The 7,029-nt window shown below is 41.0% G+C and overlaps 1 long non-coding RNA gene across 1 annotated transcript; it reads left to right on the top strand.

The window, feature by feature from the left end:
- Window positions 1-1,212: 1,212 nt before the first annotated feature.
- LOC135099443 (uncharacterized) lies at window positions 1,213-6,805 on the top strand. The gene is made up of 3 exons (XR_010267973.1): window positions 1,213-2,014; window positions 3,725-3,897; window positions 6,736-6,805. It is a non-coding gene; the product is annotated as an uncharacterized LOC135099443 (long non-coding RNA).
- The last annotated feature ends 224 nt before the right edge of the window (window positions 6,806-7,029 follow it).

Genomic DNA, 7,029 nt, shown 5'->3' with positions numbered 1-7,029 from the left:
TCTGCTCTCCTCTCCTCTTCTCTTCTCTTCTCTTCTCTTCTCTTCTCTTCTCTTCTCTTCTCTTCTCTTTCCTCTCCTCTCCTCTCTTCTCCTCTCCTCTCCTCTTCTGTAGTCTTTCCTCTTCTGTTCTCTCTTCTCTTCCCTTTTCTTCTCTTCTCTTACGTTTAGATTTAGGTTTATCAGGGGATCGATAGTAGGGGGGAATAAGAAGACAATCGGGTGAAGATAATAGGTTGGGTTAAGTGACGAAGGAAAATAGAAGATAAAAACAATATATGCTGTATTTTAGTGTAATTATTTAATGTATCTATGATTTGTTGTTTTGTTCAATATTGTGTCAGTATTACATTCCCCTCGCGTCCCCTGTCTGTGCCGCATGGTGCTGCCTTGCAAGGCTGACACCTGTCTAGTTCCAGGCAACACCACGACTCAGGGCGCAGTAGTGGATGCCCAAACTTGTGATGGTGTGTGTTGTCAGCCTTGCATGTGATGACGAGTGTAGGTGGTAGTGAAGTGTTTTATTTGGTGTATACTGGATTAGGTGTTGCTTCTTCTCATTTTTTTGTTAGCCTGGCGTGTGATGACCAGTGTATGTGATGGTGTAGCTTCTAGTGATTGATGTAGTGTTGGTGATGCAGCACTGACTTGATAGATGTATTGTTGATAGATGTATTGTTGATAGATGTATTGATAGATGTATTCATCCTCCAATTATACTTTTTACCCACAATTATTATTATATATCTAAGAAGCATTTACCCTCCAATTACTCTTTTTATCCACTATTATTATTATTAATCTTCAATATTCCTTTTATTATTGTAATTACCTTTACTGTCTGTCAATGTTATTATTATTATTGTTATTATTATTATTATTATTATTATTATTATTATTATTATTATTATTATTATTATTATTATCATTATTACTATTACTGTTACTATGTATATATAATATTTATACATGGAAGTTTATATTTCTATTATTTGTGTGTATATATATATATATATATATATATATATATATATATATATATATATATATATATATATATATATATATATATATATATATATATATATATATATATATATATATATATATATATATATATATATATATATATATATATATATATATATATATATATATATATATATATATATAATGTTCTTCACTGCATTTAAAATGTATATGTTTTCTATATGTGTATTTAGAATATTATAGATTTAAGTTCATGACCAAAAAAGCTATATTTATATATGTGATGTCTGCCAGTCTTTCTCTATGGAATCATAATTAAGTGTGAATTTATAGGTAAGCGTAATAAAGTGTTTTAAGTGTTTCCCAGCTAGATATATTCAGTTGCTGGCCACTGCAAGGCCATTGGCCCAACAGTCTCCGCTGCTGGCCCTGGGCGTTAATACCTTTGACCTGCTGATCCAGCTGGCGAGGGGGGGGGCGTACACCCCTCACTACAGCCTGCAGTCACCCGCCTCACTTGTGCCTTCCTGAAGGAGGCAGGGCAGCCACCAAGCCTGTGGTTGGCTCACAGGAAGCCCCCAGAGCATAAAAGTGACGATGCAGGGGCATCATTGCAGCCCTAGAGAGGAAGAGGAACATGGCTGAAGACTTGGTTAAAAGATTAGTCAAATATAGGATTGAAACAGATCTTTAAAGTGTTCACAGCAATTCGGCTTTCATTTGTAAACAAAGAGCAGACAGCTAGGAAGATGACACCAGCAGCGGCAGGCGGCGACAGGCAGTGTGACACCGTAGCCCTCCGCTCTGCCTGACATGTGCTGCGTGCCACGCAACCAAACTCAAGTGGAACATGCACTGTTACATGTACCAGATTATCGGACACGCCTAACAAGTCTGGCGCCATTCGTAAGGCAACAAAACTGCTTGTCTTGAAAGAAAGTCCAGTGACAGAGACAACCTTGGCCAGTGTTGTGTTCGCTTCCTGACAGGGCGGGGATTGTGACCAGGAATTTGTCCAGCTTCCTCTGTAAGTGTTTGGTATTCACGCCCTTCATGTCACGGTGTGTGCCGGGAGGGAGGTGAACAGGTGGGTGTCCCTTGTTGCAACACTGCTGTGCTGGAGGCTTCTGATACTGGTGTGGCAGTTTGAAGGGAGGTGGGGTGGCCACGCTTATTCCTTCCTGATCGTGCTTTGCAGTGAGTGCATGTCATGGGTTCAGATTTGGGCGGGACAGTCTGGTTAGCAATAATTATTTTCCACATATTTATAATTTGGTATTTTTCATTCTTCTTTCTACTGAGTATAATTTGTATTGTGTCTTGTTTGGTAATTAACTTTTCTTTGTTTCTCTCTCTCTCTCTCTCTCTCTCTCTCTCTCTCTCTCTCTCTCTCTCTCTCTCTCTCTCTCTCTCTCTCTCTCTCTCTCTCTCTCTCTCTCTCTGCTACTTCTGAGATCCCTCCTTGTGCTAGGTGTGAGTTAGATGGTGGCTGGGATGGTATTGGCTAGTAAACGTCATCTGTGGTTTCTCTCAAGCCTGTCATGCTTATTCTGCAGCCTGGAATTCTGGTTGTGTCTCTCACCTCAGACTATTGGAGTCAGTTAAGAGACAGTGGGCGAAAAGAATTCAAGGATTTGAGAACGTCATGATCAGCATTTTAAAACCTTGAACTTGTATTCACTCTAAGGGAGAAACTATTACGGGTTGATCTTATTATTAAATTTGGAAGATATTTTCATGCACTCTCCCCAATCACTGTTCACCTCAGCCCCCTTGTGTCAACACTAGAGGCCATCCATACAGTTAATGCAGCAGACCTGCTCATCTCAGCCACTGCTGTCAGCGCTAGAGGCCATCCATACAAATTAATGCAACAGACTTGTACACCTCAGCCACTACTGTCAGCACTAGAGGCCATCCATACAATTAATGCAACAGACTTGTACACCTCAGCCACTACTGTCAGCACTAGAGGCCATCCATACAATTAATGCAACAGACTTGTACATCTCAGCCACTACTGTCAGCACTAGAGGCCGTTTATACAGTTAATGCAACAGACTTGTACATCTCAGCCACTACTGTCAGCACTAGAGGCCGTCAATACAGTTAATGCAGCAGACCTGTTCATCTCAGCCACTTCTATCAGCACTAGAAGCCTTCCATACAAATTAATGCAACAGACTTGTACACCTCGGCCACTGCTGTCAGCACTAGAGGCCGTCCATACAGTTAATGCAGCAGACCTGTTCATCTGAGCCACTTCTGTCAGCATTCCGTATAGTTGTTGTGATGCCAGGCACACATTTTTCTCAAGAGTGATGAAAATCTGGAATTTTCTTGCTAACAGTGTGCCTGAATCTAATTCTGTTGATGGTTTTAGGTACAGTTTGTCCAATTTCTCAGGTGTACATCTGTTTGATTCTTGCTGGTGACATATACGCTGTGCTGCTAGTCAGATTTATTATTTATCTTGGGCTGATGGCACACTTGCCAGGCAGTTAGATAAGCATGTACAGACTTTGGTGTCTTTTTGATAGTGGTGGTGAGCTGACCCTGAACTGGCCCTGAAGGGGTTCTCTCTTGTGAGACCAGCCAGGTAAAAAATATGTTGAAATGTAGCCACATTTACTGTTCTGAAGTATTTACTATTCTATTCATTTCTTCTCTGTTCACAGGTGCTCTGGAAAATCAATTCAAGGCTAATTATTATTTTTTCTTTATTCATTATCCACAGTTGCCTTGGAAAGTGCATTCCTGGCTGAGTGTGGTGCGTGTGCCTGCTTCTTGTGTGGTGGTGCTGCTGCTGCGTGAAGCCTCTGCCGTGGGAACCCACCACAAATAGCTAATGGATTCTGTATGACGGGATCAGCAGCAGACAGAATTCCAGTGATGTATTAACATGCCTAGGTTTGGTCCTAAAGGATTGATTTGATGTTGTATTTACTACTCATTTGTCTGTAGTCTATATAGTTTTACTACTACTGGAGTAGTAGTAACACTGGGGCTTTCTTTTTCTCTTTTATTCAAAATTTGTGTTGCCCCTGGCCAGTGGCCCTCTTACAGGAGAAAAGTAGTAGTAGTAATATTTATTTTTGTATGTGTTTGTGTCTATCATAGTATACTGCAGTGTAGGAAAAGTTTTATGAGGAAAATGTGTTAATCTTGACAGTCACTGGTTTGAACCTGAAGCACAACTTTCCAGAAACAAGACCTTGCATTTAGTATACAACAAACTAACTTACCAGCTTCCTGTGTTAGCTTAATTCTATCTTGTTTGTATTCTTAATGCTTTGCTTTCTCATAAAAAAAAACATTTTCAAAGGCCATACAGATGATCACCAAAATTCTCATGGGGCATTTTCTTTCTCTCTTGCAAAATCCTTGCATTGTCAGTCATGAAAATGCCCCTGGAGACCACAACAACACCACCTGAGTAAAGATAAAGGTGAAAATAATGATAGTGGTTGTGGCAGTGGTGGTGGTGGTGGTGGTGGTGGTGGCTCTGAGGAGAATTAAGTACTAATATCAGAAGGATGTGGTTTTCATGTTGCAGAAGAAACCAGATGGAAAAAAGGTGTGTGTGTGTGTGTGTGTGTGTGTGTGTGTGTGTGTGTGTGTGGAGAGAGAGAGAGAGAGAGAGAGAGAGAGAGAGAGAGAGAGAGAGAGAGAGAGAGGGTGGCTGGGTTAGGGAGAGAGAAGAGAAAGAGAAAGAGGTAAGTGGAGATATGGAGACAAGGGAGAAGGAAGGAAAAGCAGAGGAGTTATGGGAGAGATGGCAGAAAGGGAGGAGGAGGAAGACAAGGAGGGAGGGAGGGTAGATGAGCAGTATGTAAGTGAGTGTGAGTGGAGTCAACATATAAAAGGGAGAGAAATGAACACTCTAAGGAGGGAAGAAATAAAGAATTCATGAAAAGATATTATAGACATATGTAAGGATGAACCAAGGATGTTCTATAGAACGGTAAAATGAAGAATAAGAATGGGTTCAACAAACTGAAAATAAATGGCAAACATGTTGAAGAAGAAGCACAAATTGCAGAGGTTTTGAATGACTTCTTTCAAAGTGTCTTCACTGGAGAGGGAACATTTGGTAGACCGGTGACGGCAGATGTGAGAGTAGAAGAGTGAGTGAGATTGAGGTAACAGTGGATGAGGTAAGAATAATGATGGAAGACTTGGATGTGAGGAAGGCACAGGGACCTGATGGAGTGTCTGATTGGGTGGTGAAGGAATGCAGAGATCAAGCTGCACACATGATTTACAAACTCATCATAACTTCATTAAGGGAAGGAGTGGTGCCCAACATTGGAGAAAAGCAGGTATAGTCCCCATATATAAGAGTGGAAGCAAAGAAGAACCATTTAATTATAGACCACCATCATTAACAAGTGTAGTGGCAAAATTGTGCCAAAGAATAGTGAAGCAAAGATGGAGTGAATATCTGGAAAAGAGAGAAATATTAACAGACAGACAATTCAGATTTAGGAAAGGAAGGTCATGTATAACAAATTTAAGGTGCTTCTACTTCAGTCATAGATATGGTACAAGAAAGAGAGGGATAGGCAGATTGTGTTTATTTTGATAAGGTGCCTCACAGCAGACTGTTGTGGAAATGAGAAATGTCTGGTGGGCTGAGAGGAGCACTCCTACATTGGATCAGTGACTTTCTGAGAGGAAGGGAAATGAGAACAGTGGTCAAAGATAAAAAGTCATCATGGAGAGAGGTAATTAGTGGTGTTCTGCAGGGTTCAGTACTACCACCAGTCATGTTTGCTACTTGTGTGAATGATGTGATGGAAGGGGTGAATAGTTACATGAGTCTGTTTGCTGATGATGCAAAATTGATGGGAAAAGTGGAGAGGACAGGATTGTGAAGCTCTACAGGGAGATCTGAATGTGATTTGGGATTGGAGTGACACTTGGAAAATGGAGTTTAACATAAAAAGATGAGGAGTGCTGAAGTTTGGGCATAGTTGTGTGATGCCAGTCTTCAGTTATAAATTGGGTAATGAGGAAATAAAAGTGAAGAGTGAAGAGAAAGACCCTGGAATTACTGTCACCGATAAGTTGTCCTCAGAGGTACATGTAAGAAGAAAGACAGGGGAAACATATAATCTGGTGAGAAACATAAGAACAACATTCAACTACCTGGATGAAGAGATGATTAGGGATGTAACTGACAATGATAAGACCTAGTTTGAAATATGCAGCAGTGATGTGGTCTCCCAGCACTAAAAGGGACACAAAGAAATTAGAAAGAATACAATGAGCAGCGACAAAGTTGCCTCTGACCCTATCAGACTTATCATATAAAGAGAGACTAAAACTAAACCTACCCACCCTTGGAAGAGAGAAGAGAGAGAGGTGATCTGATGGCATTATATTGGATTTTGTCAGACTGTGAAAAATTGGACCAGAGTAATTTGGTGGTGAGAGACTTTAGAAGCACGAGAGGGCATGAGAAGATGAAGAAGAAGGGTGTGTGTAGGAGGATATTAAGAAGAACAGTTTCCTGCAAAGTACTGCAGAAATCTGGAAACACACACACACACACACACACACACACACACACACACACACACACACACACACACACACACACACACACACACACACACACACACACACACACACACACACACTCTTAAAAACATCTGAAAATTTTTACTATAAACTTGTAAATTTGTTCATAATTGTATGACTTCTTATATGTCACCTCTTATGTGACCTGTTATGACCTCTCAGGGACAGCCTTGGGGGCATCCATTACTGGCAGAAGCCCGAGTGTGCTGAGTGATGGGGGCGGCATGACCTTGCACATCAGAGGGTCAGGTCAGTGTGTGCATTGTGCATATTGTGCCTTAGTGGCCTGTCATCTCTCTCTCTCTCTCTCTCTCTCTCTCTCTCTCTCTCTCTCTCTCTCTCTCTCTCTCTCTCTCTCTCTCTCTCTCTCTCTCTCTCTCTCTCTCTCTCTCTCTCTCTCTCTCTCTCTCTCTCTCTCTCTCTCTCTCTCTCTCACCACTCACACACACACACACA

This window comes from Scylla paramamosain, unplaced genomic scaffold (assembly GCF_035594125.1).
Source record: "Scylla paramamosain isolate STU-SP2022 unplaced genomic scaffold, ASM3559412v1 Contig129, whole genome shotgun sequence".
Taxonomy (NCBI): Eukaryota; Metazoa; Arthropoda; class Malacostraca; order Decapoda; family Portunidae; genus Scylla; species Scylla paramamosain.
The sequence above is the reverse complement of the archived record's forward strand: the minus strand, read 5'-3'. Positions and strand labels throughout refer to the sequence as shown.